The sequence below is a fragment of the Trichosurus vulpecula genome, chromosome 3 (assembly GCF_011100635.1).
Source record: "Trichosurus vulpecula isolate mTriVul1 chromosome 3, mTriVul1.pri, whole genome shotgun sequence".
NCBI lineage: Eukaryota > Metazoa > Chordata > Mammalia > Diprotodontia > Phalangeridae > Trichosurus > Trichosurus vulpecula.
Window position 1 is genome coordinate 121162604 of NC_050575.1, and position 15442 is coordinate 121178045.

General features: G+C 40.3%; 1 long non-coding RNA gene across 1 annotated transcript; it reads left to right on the forward strand.

Annotated features, from left to right (window-relative positions):
• The first annotated feature begins 236 nt into the window (after nt 1–236).
• LOC118841024 lies at nt 237–4951 on the forward strand. The gene is made up of 6 exons (XR_005009835.1): nt 237–316; nt 1671–1725; nt 1812–1991; nt 4019–4231; nt 4467–4537; nt 4620–4951. It is a non-coding gene; the product is annotated as an uncharacterized LOC118841024 (long non-coding RNA).
• Nucleotides 4952–15442: the final 10491 nt, after the last annotated feature.

The following is a 15442-nucleotide window of genomic DNA, read 5'->3' on the forward strand; positions in this document are numbered from 1 at the left end:
GGCTTCTGGACTAACATTGCCAAACATATTTTTGAAATGAATATGTTGCTGGGAGAGGAGGAAACACTTTAGAGAACCCTCTGGGAGAGTAACATAGTTCAGTTGAGTCTGGTTAACTGGATTCCTTTCCCTTTGTTTCTGTGTTTTTTTTTCCCTAGGCTATCCGTGTCCCCTGCAGAGTTTTGTGCTGAGGAGTGTACCATGAGGCCTTGAAGGTCTTAAGGCCCAGCATACACTTAAAACATGAGTGGTGATGTTGCTGCATCCAAAGGGAAGCCATCAGACTACTAATCCCTTGTGAATCTGGCAATCAGAGGTCACTGGTATTCCAATAAGAAAGTTGTCACATTCTGTCATTCTTTCAATACTGAACATCTTTTGAGTAGCTACAGTGTATGAAGTTCTGTGTAAGAGAACTAGAAAAGAGACAAATCACTAGTTTTGGTCATGATCCTTTAGTTAAGAAGAAAAAGTATTAATACATATCTGATTTACACAAGGATATAATGGTGAAGTAGAAATATAAGACAATAGATAAGGGATTCCACAAAGCACTGATGAGTACCAAAGACTCATTTTTTTGGAGGAAAAAATCATCTTGACCTGTGATAATCAGGAAAGTCTTCATGCAAGGCATTTGAAAATAATATTAACCCAAGTTTTTATCTGTCATTGGGTAGCTGTATATCTGTTGGAGCAGAATAGGCAAACCAATGGCTTCTGATACTCAAAGAGTTTACAGCTAGGTCTCAATTAGAGTAAATCATGAATCCTCTGAAGTCGTGGCATTATTTGAATTCACACTGTAAAGTTCTATAACTGGAACCAATTACTTTATTTTATATAATTTTAACTTTGAATAGTGCAAATTCAAATACATTTGATCACTTCAGTAGATTCATTATTTATACTCATCTAGAACTAGTTGTATTTTGGACAAAATCACCTGCTTCAGGAACTAAACCCAAGTTTTGAAACAAACTCTGGTTTCTAGATTCTAGTTTCTATACCCATCTTTGGACTTCAAGAGGTCAATTTTAGAGTTTTTAATGATGGAACCACCGATAGTAATACCAAGGGGAGAAAGAAAATGATAATGATAACATTAAAAGGAATTTAGAGATCATCTAATCCAATACCCTGATTTTACCAAGACAGAAATTTAGAGAAGTCAGTTGCCCACAGGTATGTTTGTTTGTTTTGGGCTGTGATTCAATTGGTGTAGGAACTGCCTTTACCAATACAAATTAACATCTGGCCTATACTCTTAGAACCTTGGGCCCTGAGACATTAAGTGACATGCACAAGGTCATTCATCAGGTATGTTTATAAGTGTCAGAGACAGGACTTGAACTCAAGTCTTTCTTACCCTGGAGCTTACCATCTAACCACTACTACTACCAAGTGAACCCAGGACTTCTGACATGAAATTCAGTGCTTTTTACATCGATGCCTCAGTGAATATTCCTGAGGTGTGAACTGCCTCCCTGCTTTTCTTTGTGGTTAGCTATAAGTGTGACAGAGGGTGAGTCTAGCATAATGAGAAAGGTCTGCCCTCTGCCAGATGGACTAGATTGCACTTTAGAGTAAAACATTAACTTGGCGGCTGATATAAATGTCCTGAGCCTTTCTCTCTGTCTCTCTCCTTTTTGGGTCTTTCCTTTCATCAGTCCTTGGCCTTTCTGAGATGGTTTTGGTGGTAATCTCCTGCCAACATAATTCTTTGTGAGTTACTTTCGTTTGTAAAACCTTTCACCGCATGAAGATGTTCTATTTAATTAGTAAAAGTTCAATTTTTTTGTCACTGACAGAGCACCGTACATCACCATGTCTGGAGAGTCATTAGCTGGAAAATTAATCAGGGTGGAGAACAGCTGAATAAAACCCCAGCCCTCAGTGTAACTTTCCACATCCCTGGCTCAGCTGTGGATACTATATGGAGCCAACTCTCAGAGGACATCTTGGACTATTCCCACCAGTGAGAAAGCACAGTGAGTGTGGCTGTTACTCACCCTGGCAGATATTATGATATGGCTGCTAAGGGACAGACCAGAGGGGATAGGGGAATGTAGGCCTGGATGTGCTGAGCATAAAATTGCCCACAGGGGAGTTCCTTTGACTGTGTTGAGTGAAAGTATTTATCTGCCAAAGTCTCTATTTCAGTTCAGGTATATGTCAGCTATTTCTGCCCCTGGGGAATAGAGAGGAGAGCTGGGGCTGAGACCCAGGGCCTACCTAAAATTGGAAGTTGCAGAGAGAGCAAAGTCAGGACCCCACCCTGGACAAAACAAAAAAGAAAAGGAGGTGAGCTAAAATATGCACACAGTCCTTTGTTTGAATAATGATTAATGTTTGCAGGCCATTCGATAATGACTTCATCTCTCTGGAGCCTCAGTTTCCTTAATTTGTCAAATGAAGGCTGTTCGAAGGGGTAGTCTAGCCTCTTCATTTTAGAGAGAAGCAAAATGTCTTGCTTAAACTTGCTGGATCTGCATTGTAGGTGGCAGTGTGGGAGCAAGAACTCAGGTTCTCTGCCTCCTAGCCTAATAGCCTTCCTACATCTCCCCATTACCTCCTCTATATTGGAGGCAGCTAGGTTGTGCAGTGGGTAGAGTAGAAGACTTGAGTAGGTAGTTTGATCTCTCTCAACCTCAGTTCCCTAATTAGTAAAAAGAAGGTAATCACACCTGCCTCAGGGGGTTGTGAATGGTGAAATGGAAAAAACATCCATAGTGCTTTGTAAGCCTTAAAGCACTATATGATAATAATAGATAGCATTCTGTAGCAACCACTCTGTGGCAGGCACTCTGTGAAGCACTTTACATATCTCCTTTGTGCCTCAAAACAACCTTGGGAAGTGGGTGTTTGCTAGGATTATCTTTATTTTATAGTTGAAGAAAGCAAGATAAAGGTTACATTATTTGCCCAAGGCCACACAACAAATAAGTATCTGAGACAAGATCTGAACTCCCAGATCCAGGCCCAGCACTCTACCCACTGCACCACCATCTGTCTCTATACTGCACTATATAAATGCTGATATTTTTATATAACTGTGCTGCTTCCCCTTCTGCCCTGCCTATATCATAGGATTGCTGTGAGGGACAAAGGAGTTCATATGTGTTAAAGTGCTTTGGGAAATTAAATTTAAAACATTAGCATCACTCTCATAAGATTTTGAGTTGGGTGGTATCTCCTAAACCCCTCATTTTACAAATGAAGAAACTCATCCATAGATAGGGAATGACTTGCCCAAAGTCAGACAAGTAGTAAGATGGAGAGTCAGGATTAGAACCCAGGTTGTTTGATACCAAAACTAGTACTGTTTCCACTAAAATCCCTTTTTTTTTTCTTTGTCTGGAAGGGTGACTTCACTGATACAGGGAGCTTCTCAGAAAAGGAAAAAAAAATCCCTCTTCCAAAGCTGATCTGTAAATGTTCTCCAAGATAGAACAAAGGGGCATTTAAGTGACTTGTTCAGGGTCCCACAGTCAGGATATGTAAGAGTCTGGAATTAAATCTAGGTCATCCTGACTTCAAGCCCAGTCAGCTCTTTGTCCACTACAACACATTGCCTCTCCTAAGTACTAAGGACTATGTGTTGTATTATCTACACTAATATACTGAGGACTGACTATGTGCTGTATTATCTACACTAACATGCTGAGGACTGACTGTGCTGTATTATCTACACTAACATACTGAGGACTGACTGTGCTGTATTATCTACACTAACATACTGAGGACTGACTCTCCTGTATTGTCTACACTAACATGCTGAGCACTGACTATGTGCTGTATTATCTACACTAATATACTGAGGACTGACTATGTGCTGTATTATCTACACTAATATACTGAGGACTTACTATGTGCTGTATTATCTACACCAATAACACATCTGTAGATAAATCTGATTATTTATAGGATGGTCAAAGACCGCCCCTCTACTCTCGTTCTCTTGTTCTCTTCTCATTGTTTTTCCAGACACCCTCTAATGTTTTTCTTCTTCTCCCAGGCTACCTTCTTCACATCCTACTCTAGCTGGTGACTTGGTTTGCTCTCTTGGACCTGCTCCCTTGACTCATCCATTAAGACTTCACTCCTCTCTCTGGCTACACTTCATTGCCAGGTTCTGGGACTTGTTCATTCTCAGAATCTCCGTGTCAGCCCCGGACGGATGATTTTCTACTTTTCAGCTGAGGCTGACTATAGCTAACTGACACCCAAGGTATCCCCTCTTGTTGCAGACCTCTCTCTGGGTTAACTCAGTTCATCCAGGGCTTCGTCTAGTTCCTAACACAAGGTTAGGAAACAATCCATGCTTGAGTCTTGGATTGATTATTTCTAGTGGGGGCCGTTGTTTGTCTTTCAGGCAAAACATAATATGTAACACAGCAGGGAGCAGAGAGCCTGAAAATCGGTAATTGTAATAATAATAATAATAATACTTTGTTTTTATATAGTACCTTTCATCTGGTGTACTCAGAGTGCTTTCATACATTAATTAAATCTCACAACACCCCTCTGTGTTAAGGTAAGTGTTCTATTTCATACCAATTTCAGAGATAAGTAGATTGAGATGAGGAAACCGTATATAATCTTTTTTTTTTTTAAAGCAAGATGAGTCACTTGTCTGAACTACATCTGGAGCAGAAGGCAGGGGTCTTGTCTCCCAGGGTGCTGAATCATCATTAAAGGGCATTGCTTCATGAAGGAAACAACATGGCATAATGTAAAGAGAACCAAACTTGGAGTTGGGAGTCCCAGGGGAATGCACTCCTCCCACCCTCTTCCTCAAGACCTACTTTCCTCATCTGGAAAATGGGAATGATAATTAAACTATCTTACAGGAATATTGTTAGGGAAGCATTCTGTAGAATACTATATAAATGTGTTATTATTATTATTATTAAGCATTAATTGTAAGTCTCAGTTTCCATATCTAAAAGCCAAGGGGGAATTTGGCTTTTTCGTGTAATATGCTGATCTCTCACAGATCAAAGGAATTGTGTATATACAATATAATAAATGGGCAGCTTGTATTGTGGAGCAGAAAATGAGTTTGCAGCCAGCTTCTGAATGCCCTGCTGTGGAAAGCTTTTTGTTGTTGTCGTTTTCCTTCGTTTTGCTTAATTCATAAGAGTAAAGCTGGGGGAGAGTCTGAGAAGGATTGTGTGGGTGGAGAAAGGAAGCAGGTGTGGACTGATGCTTGGCATAAATGAAGTCATCTCATTTCAGAAAAAGGGAATAATATTTGAAATAGAGAGACCCCAGTTCTCTTCTGGACCTTGTTCTTACCGCCCTGGTGACCAAATCCCCCTCCCCCCGCCCTCCCCCTCCACAATTTTCCTGCTCTGTTTAATTGTGCGCTAGAGAAAATGTTAAACTGGATGTCAGGAGTCTGAGGTTTTATTACTAGCTATGCCATTAACATGATGTGTTGCCTTGGGTAAGTCACTGACTCTGAAGCACCCTGGCTATCTGTTACCTCTTCTGTCAAATGGTAGGAGTGAACTCAGTGTTCTCTAAAGTACTCTCTGACTCTGACTTTCTGCATTCTCACTTGTTTATCTTTTAGCACTAACCTTTTATGTTATAAAATCCCTCCTTGTTCTAATAATCTATGGTCTATTTTCCAATCCGACAAACATTTAGCAGACACCTAGTAAATGCAATGTTCTGTCCAATGTGCTGGGAACACAGAGGCAAAGTGAAAAATAGCATCCATCCTCAAAGACTTTGGATTCTACTAAGAGAACGTGACACATAAACACATAAGTATACAGATGTGCTTTTGAGGAAGGAAAGAACACTAAACGGCTAGTGATTGTGTTCTAAGTGTCTCTGTTTTTTTAACATCACTTCCTTGTTTTAAAAATAGGTATAATGTTGCCTATCCATTTCACAAGGTTGTGTTGGGAGGCTGGTGAAATAATGGAAGGGACTGTCCTTTCTTTACCCGATCTCTCCTATAACATACCTTCTGAAATCCCTCACTCGGTTGGCACTCACAAGTTTGCAGGCTGGGTCCCCAAAGGAGTCACCATTCTCACAGGTACCAGGGTACTTTGTGAGTTTGAACTCCTAAAGCTGCAATTCATAAACCCCCATAGATATAACTAACTTTAATAGTCAGTCAGCACATTCAGTTAACTCAGTGCAAAGTCATTGAGTAGCTACCCAACATTCCTCCCACAAACCTGGACAATATTCTCTCATTACTACACACAGAATCAGTGGGAAGAGTGGACACAAAGTAAGAGTACACTGGTAAAGAGGCGCACTCATGGGGAATACATGTAGCCAAGACAATTCATGCCTTCACTACTTCAGGGGCCCCAGTGTCCTTTCTTCCTATCCCCTACCTTGGTGAATATCTCAGCTGGTCAAGTCTTTTAGACCTGATACCCGAGCTTGCTCTATCTTGACTCACACCTGCCATGCCTAACTCTCTTGTTCTTCCAAATTTCTCTTCTCTACTTCCAGGGACCATAATCATAGAAGCTGTTGCCAATCACCTATTTTCTCTAATATCAGTGCTGGGTGTGTTAGTTCCAGCAAGTAGCTCCATATAAGACATTATAGCCAACGGAAAAGGGGAGGAAAGAGTAGTCCTCTCCCCTTCCTACATGCTGCCCTCTGGTAAAGACATGAGTTGTGTTCCACAATGTTGCTTGTGGCCTAGACTTTCTTTCAGGGCTGGGAATCTTGATTTTTAATGGTTATTGAGGGCATTTAGCCAGCCAGTGGCAAACTATCTCTTTAATTCCATTAGAGAAAACTCTTTTGCATCCCCTAAGGGTATAATAATGGGGTATAGATACCTATTACTCAGTTGTGTATCTTACCCCACAGGAAAGAAGAGGGAGGAAGAAAAAAAAAATAAAAGGGGGGGGATGATGGAGGGGAGGGCAGATGGGGGTGAAGGTAATCAAAAACAAACACTTTGGAAAGGGGACAGGGTCAAGGGAGAAAATTCAATAAAGCGGGATGGGTTGGGAAGGAGCAAAATGTAGTTAGTCTTTCACAACATGAGTATTATGGAAGGGTTATACATAATGATACACATGTGGCCTAGGTTGAATTGCTCGACTTCTTAGGGAGGGTGGGTGGGAAGGGAAGAGGGGAGAGAATTTGGAACTCAAAGTTTTAAAATCAGATGTTCAAAAACAAACAAAAAAAAGTTTTTGCATGCAATTAAAAAATAAGATACACAGGCAATGGGGCGTAGAAATTTATCTTGCCCTACAAGAAAAGAAGGGAAAAGGAGATGAGAGGGGAGGGGGGTGATAGAGGGGAGGGCTGACTGGGGAACAGGGCAACCAGAATATACGCCATCTTGGAGTGGGGGGGGAGGGAAGAAATGGGGAGAAAATTTGTAATTTAAACTATTGTGAAAATCAATGCTGAAAACTAAATATGTCAAATAAATAAATTTAAATTAAAGTTCTTCAAAAAAAAAAGTCACATCAATATATCCTTATCTCTATTATCTGTCTTTAACTTTCTTTGATGACATTGATCAGCTTCTTGGGGGATCCCCCCACCCAACACACACTATATTCTCATCCACCCACTCTCCACTCCTGACAAACTGGACAATTCTCAATGTGGTTCTGAAGAAAGTTGGATCTGGAAGCAGAAGACCTAGGTTTGAATTTATGTACTTCTACTTAGCTATATGGCCCAAGGCAAGTTATCTAACCTCTCTGTGCCTAAGTTTCTAATCTGCAAATGAGAGTTGAACTAGAAGATCTCCAAGACCCCCTTCTCACTCTGGTCCTGTGACCCTTTGGAATATACAGCATCTCTGTTCCTTCCTTTGTTCTTATTTTCTATGCCTAGAATGTCTTTCCTATCTCTGTACTTGTTGAATTCCTACCTGTCCTTTAAAGTTTAATAGCCTCTCCTCTAGGATGTCTTCCTTCTACTATGGAAAAACTCTTGAACTTGAAATCAGAAATTCTGCATTCAAACTGTACCTCTGTTATTTATTATCTGTATAAATTTAAATCACTTAATCACTCTGGTCCTCAGTTTCCCCATCTGTAAGAAGAAGAGGTTAGATGGCCTCTAAGGTCCTTTTAAGCTACAGATCTATGAGTCTATGATTAAGATTGGCCCATGATATTCTTCCTTAGTTTTTTCTTAGTATTTTGTTTCTACCTCTCCAATAGGCCTTTGCTGTACTATAATATTGTATATTATAGTTCTGTATGTTTATATCATGTCTCCATACTAGACTATCATATCCTTAAAAGTAGAGACCAGGCCTTGTCTAAACTTTGTATTTCTTCACGTCTAGCACAGGACTCTACATACAATAGGTGTTTAACAACTTTCCATTGTATTATGGCTGCATTCCTGTAATATCAAGAAATCTAGGGGAAAGCACAAGCATGTTATGTGGACCTACTATAAAGATTTATAGGAAGGAATGGATGGGACTCACAAAGGCCATGGATGGGTCATGGTCTGAATCATTAGAAGAGTTACTCTCATGAGATCATAGATCCATCAGCCCATCTAAATATCTATTGAGTTATTCATTTTATTTGAAAATAGTAACACGATATTTGAGTGTAAGGTGGAATTATTAGTGGGGAAGGTGACTTTATACAAGCCCTAAATACGGGTTCAACAGTGTAGCTCACTCGGGGTCTCTGGAGAGAATTGTTCTTTGCATACAATGCATGATGATTATGTCCTTGCATATTTGAACAGATAGATCCATAGATTAAAAATGATACCAGTTCAAACTAAACACAGAGCCACATGATTAATACTGCTATTTGGCAAAGGGCCTTCAGAACAAACCACCCGTTTGATTGCCTCCTGTCCTGTAGATCAGGCCATGAAGCTATCTCTGGGCATCTACATAGGGCAACAATGCTGCCCCAACATCTGTACTCTCCTCCTCTGTCAGTGCAGCTGCTGCCGTCTCCACAGCTGAGGGAAGAAGTGCCCAGGGCCTCCATTCCCAAGGACTCTGACATTCTCCGGGCTATACAGAAGAGCAGAATTGAAGTCAGTAGAGATATTAGCCAACAGGACAGCTCTGCATAAATACCACTGACTCCTCATTAGAACGGAAACTGAGCAGCTCTCCAGCAGCTGACCTTAGAAGGCAAAGCACGGCAATAGGTTGTGACGTGAAAAATACATCTTTTCCCCCCACCTTTGTTCATTTTCTTTTCTCATAGAAATCCAGAGCCCTTACATTACTCCTTCCCCCAACCCCCAACCCTACATAATGACTTGCCCACTCACCTAAGGTAAGCAATAATTCCCTAACTATTCTCCCTTCGAAGAGTTCATAGAATCATACAGTGTCAGAGCTGGAAGGGAATTGTGTCAACATACCATATGTATTAGAGCTACATACTGTTAAGACAATTAGACTTTTCCCTGTTCTTCTCTTTTGGGATGCTAAGACTATCAAGTCTCCCCTTTGTTTGAATTGGTGGGAAACCTTTTGCTATCTTTGTTTTGGAATATTTCTCAGCTATTTCTCAGCACTGAGGCAATCAGGAGTCATTGACTTGTATATGATGTGATACTGGGGATGGGGAACTTTCACACACCCAGCCTGGGTGAGGTCAGAACCCTCAGGGCTCCTAACAGGATATAATTGAGGGGAGCTTGGTGTTTGACTTTTGGGGCTCACTCATGGAAAGAGTGTTGAAACTCTGGACAAGCCTTCGTAACTTCCCTCGGCTTTGATAACCCAGACAGATATTGGTGTTTCTCTGGTAACTATGAATTGTGATCTGAATCAGACAAGGTCTGTCTGTTGATGTTTGTAATTTCTGTTTGTATTTGCCTTGAAGTTAAGGGGGCTGATCTTTTCCCCCTGAACTAAGTGAATGACATATGTATGTTTGATTAGACCGAGATTGTTAACCCCTTAAAGTTGCTTTCCTTGGAAAAGTATATCAAAGAACCTGTGTTGGCAGCCCTCTGTGGGCTGGTTGTTGTTGGTTTTACACATCCACAGTAGCTGCTAGCAGATTGTTGCTACATACACACACACACACACATATACACACACACATATGTTGTATGTATGCATATCCACATATGTGTATATATGTATGTGCATATGTATGTATGTGTGTGTATATATGTGTGTATATGTATATACATACACATACATATTAGAGCTATTAGAGATGAATGTAAATTGAGAGCATAAGATTTTAGTATTGGAAGAGACCTTAGAAAATAAAATGTCAGAATATTTCACAGACTTAGAACTGGAAGATTCTTTAGAACAAAGAATGATATGACATAAAACTTAGAATGTAGGAATCACAAAGGTCCTTGGAAACCCTTTCTTCCACTCCCCTATTTTATGGATGAGAAAACTGAGGGAAAGAGAAGGAAGGTAGCTTGTTCAAATCCAGGAGCTAGTTGGTGGCAAGAACCAGAGCTTGGGTCTCCTAAATCTCAGGCCACTTCTTCTTTCATTGATTATTGCTTAGATGTCTCTCTGTGGCTTACTCTGGCCCTCTTGGTTCTGGATGGTTTCTAGGTAATGGTCATTCCTGGTCTCACTTGCCTAGTCAGACTCAACTCTTCCAGACCTATCACCCACAGACTCCCTAAAACAGGATGTACGTTTTAGCCAAACAGTATTCCCTACTGGTTCTTAACCATAACGTCAGTGACTTCTCTCACTCTGTTCTCTCCACTTGGGTCAAATGATTAGTGATAAAAAAAGACCTTAGGGATTATCTATTCTAAATCCTTCATCTGAGAGAAAGGGAAACTGAGACCCAGAGAGAGAGCTATGTGACTTATCAATGATTACATATATAATAAGTAGCAGAGTCAAGATCTAAGATGGATTTTCTGACTCTAAATCTAGAGTTCCTCATAATATTTCATGGCACCCCCACTCTTCTGTCCCTATCCTTCTTATTTATCTTTTTCTGTTCAAATCTTGCCTATCCTTGTAATGGCAAGCAAAGTGGGACTTTTTGTTGTCTTTTGTTTTGGAGTGCTTCTCAACGCTAAGGCAACCAAGCACCTTTGATTGAGTCTTGCCTTTGTTTGTAGGAAAGCCCATACCCTTTTGCTAATTAGCTCACAAGCGGTGTGAAGCCCTTGAAAGGTGTCAAGCTCTCTGACCCTGAAGAAGTATATATGTATACTCTGAGGCAAGCATTTTGTTTGGGGCTCACTCGTTGGAAGAGTGTTGGTGTGGAGACTCTGGGTAGCCATTAAGGAGCCCCCCCAGCTTTGAAAATCCAGATGTTGGTGCTTCTCTCTCTGGTAACTGTGTATGTATTTCTATGGTCAGACAGATAGAAGCTTGTCTGTTAAGTTGTGTTATTTTGCTCCGTTTATAATTTCTGCTTGTAATTTCTGTTTGTATTTGCTTGGAAATTCAGGGTGCTGACTTTTCCCCCTGAACTAAGTGAATGATAAATGTATGTTTAATTGACATGAGATCGTAAACCCCTTAAAGTTGCTTTCCTCAGAAAAGCAGATCAAAGAACCTGTGCTAACAGACCTCCTGTATGCTGATGTTATTGGCCTTACACAGCCACAGTAGTGGCAAGTAACATTGTTTCAAGGCCTGGCTCCAATACCACCTTATCTAACTAGCTTTCCATGATTCCCTCAGCTCAGCTGAAAGTGATTCCTCCTTCCTCTGATCCTCCCCCCTACACACACACACACACACACACACACACACACACTTATCTATGTACCTCCCAGGGTGATTTTGAGAAACAAATGAGATAATAATTGTAAAAGACTTAGCAGAGTACCTGGCACATAGTAAGTACTATGTAAATATTATCTATTATCTATGTATAGACACAAATACGTATTATACGCATATACAATATACATATTATATGTGAATATATGTATGTTATATATACATTTATATCTGGCACAATACATAGATATAATATATAAGGTATAGATACATGTATATGTATATACATGGGTGTAAAGCTATATGTATCTGTCTATATCTTGTGTGCAATGTGTACATGTGTGTATGGCACTTTCCAGTTCTGCCTCGTACTATATGTGTTCATGCAGTTGTCTTCTATCGGCTCTAGACAGTATACCTGACAATTCCAAGCAAAGCTCCTTGTTTATAGGAGGCACTCAGTAACTGTGCATTGGATTGGATGGAATAATTATGCACAGTGAACAATACTTTCTAAGTATAGGAGAAAAGGGGCTTAGAAGGGACTTGAATGAAATTAATTCTCTCCCTGGGGACAATCCTGAGCACCGGCTTTACTGAGCTCTTGGATTCACCATTTGGAAATTGGATTAAAGGTAAAAGATTCTGGGAGGCAGCACTCGGCCTCCACATATAAGGATGATAGCTCACATTGATATAGCACCTTAGGGTTTTTCGAAGCGTTTTTCTTATATTGATTCATTAGATCCTCACAATGGCCCTGTGAGGTAGGTCCTTGTTCTATAGATGAAGAAACTGAGGCTCAAATAAATAAGTGATTTTCCCACGGTCACAAAGTTACTAAGTATCTGAAACTTTGAATTCAGGTTTCTTGGGACTCCAGTCCTACTCCCTGTCCACTGTTCCACAATGTCCTATCTTGGTTCTTTTAGGATAGGTAACATCGTATAGTAGAAGGAGTCTGAGGTCTGTATTCGAGTTCACACTCAGAAACCTGCTACATGTATGTGTGTGTGTATGTGTGTGTATATGTATATACATACATATACACACACATATACATATGTATGTGTGTGTATATATAAAATTCTCTTCACTTATCCATGCCTCTGTTTCCTTATCTGAAAAAAGGGGGTGCTAATACTTGAATTACCTACCTTATAAGGTGGTTATAAGAAAAACATTTTGTAAACCTGAAAGTCCTAAAGAATTGGGAGTCATTATCACCCTGTCCATGATGATTTTCAGCATAAGGCTGACAACACAGTACGCACTCATTAATTATTTGTTGCTTTATTGAGAGACAGTGTGAAAGAAAGAAAGTGGGAGAAAAGGTACATGGCTTACAGCCAGAAGACCTAGAGTTATTGGCCTGTTTCTGCCACTTATCAGCTCTAGAAAATCATTGAACTTTTCTAGGCCTTAGGTTCCTCATCTGTAAAACATATAAAGTAATATTGGCACAAGCTAACCCTGTAGGTAGATGCTGGAAGGATCAGACGACATGAAGGTTATGAAAGGGGTTAAGAAAGACCCAGAGGCCATCTGGTTCACTCCCCTAAGCTTCCAGATAAGACATTTCAAGGACTTGAGACCCAAGATGCTGAAAAATGAAATGATTTCCCTAAGGTCACATAATTAGAAAGTGGCAAAGCTGGGCTACAAATGCAGGGTCTCTGGCCCCAAGTCCATTGCTTTTTCCAGTACTAGAGCAGCCTATATTTTCTCAGATATCAACTTCAAAGGACTATGATGAAGGGAGTGCTAGTAATATTTAACAACCAGATCTCCAACAAGATACAACATACTTTTAAGTTTAATTTGTATTATTAACATTTTCCCATCATTTTCTTAAGTCTAGACAATCAATCCCTGATCCAATTTCTGAGTTGTATATGTTCACACTGAAAAATTGAAGAACAGCTCTCCTGCTGATAGGAGCTGCCTCTTGCACACCCCTGCTATGACCTACCTTCTAAGAAGCAGTTCTCAAAGCTGGGAAAGTTTGAGTTTCTCTTTGTTTTGTTTAATTTCACAGTCCTGACTATTTCTGGAAATCTGCAGCATACAAATAAATTGTCATCTGCAAAAAACAAAAACAAAAACAAAATTGATGAGAAAAATTAGAAGGGGGATGGGAAAAGAATCACACTTGGCTTTTATTTCTTTCTTTTGTGTATGTGTGTGAAGTGATGAACTTCACACTCCAAAGAGAGAAAGGAACAAGAGCAAAAAAAAAATACTCCACAAATGAGGAGACAGAGCTGGTTAAAGTGGATGTCAGGGAGGGGGGAAAAAGTTATTGCAAATGGGAGAAAAAAATCAGGAAAGAAGTGACTCAGGAGGTCATTTGCTAAGGACCCCTGCGGGGCCAGAGCCAGCAAGCAAATGTGCTCTACCACATAGATCCACAAAGAAAGCCTCAAATAAATGATGAGATAAGAATAGAGTTCTGTCTAATTCCCAAGATCTTCAAACACCTACTGATGTTCAAACCCAAAGCTATTGCTTTTCGGTACTCTTGCCATCCATGTGATTTTTTTTAGGTTGATTTCTCTACCCTCACCTTTCTGGGTCCATGCTGAGGCATCATTCTGGATTCCTGTGGCAGCTCCTCTCTTGCTTCCTGCTTCCCTAGACCTCAAGCCAGTTCTGAACACTATTAACCCACTCTTCCCATTGCCTCCCGTCACCTCTCTGACACCTCTCTATGAATCTTTTGTATTCTCGGCTCCCGCTTACTTCAGGAGTGTTAACAGGCATTGAGGGAGAGACCAAGATAATATGTCACATTTTAAGGTTGAGAATGTGCTCCCGGACAACAACCCTAGGAGATGGGGACAGATAGGATGATGAGTCACATTTTACAGATGAGGAAACAGAATCAAAGTACTGAAGGCTTGCCATCGTGTAGCAGCATACATTTGAGGGGATTCAGTCAAACACCTGGATTTTAGTCTTTACTACTTCATTCCCATACGGCCTTATAAAAGTCACTTGACCTCTGAAGGCTTCAGTGCGTGTAAAATGCATGAGTTTGATGAGGTATTGTCCAAGGAGCTCTCTAACTCCAAAATCCTATGATCCTTGTATAGGTTATAAAAGGAGAATATAATAAGGACATCAGAGTCCTTACAAATAAGAGATCTTGAGAGCCTGAGACCCGACACCCTAAGAAACAAAGTGATTTCTCTAAGATCATACAATTAGAAAGTGATAGAGCTGGACTACAGATGTAGAGTCTCTGGCCCCAAGTCTAGCATCTTTTTAGGCTAGTACTTCCTGTATTTTCTCAGATAATGATTTCAAAGCACTGTGGCAAGGGTGTGCTGGTAAATGATTAACAACCAGCTTTCTGAAAAGGCATGGCGTACTTTTCAGTTTAATTAGAATCATTAACAAATTCTCCATCATTTTATTAAGCCTACTTACACAAAATATGAAGAGACTACATAGAGGATGAGGGAATGTTTTATTGAAGACTTTGGCCTGGGCCTTCAATGCAGTTCAGTTAAACATGTCTTTATTAAGTACTTCCTAGATGCCAGACACTACACTGATCAGTGGGGATTTAAAGACAAAAATGAAGTAGTCCCTGCCCTCAAGGAGTTTATATTCTACTGGGATGGAAATGTACACATGTAAGTAAATTCAACATATAGACAAAGTAAATTGGCGAAGGGCAGGACCACTAACAACTGGGGGGAAAATCCAGAAAAGCCAGTCCTAGGAATCCTAGGAAAGTTGAGTTGGTGCTGGAAGGGA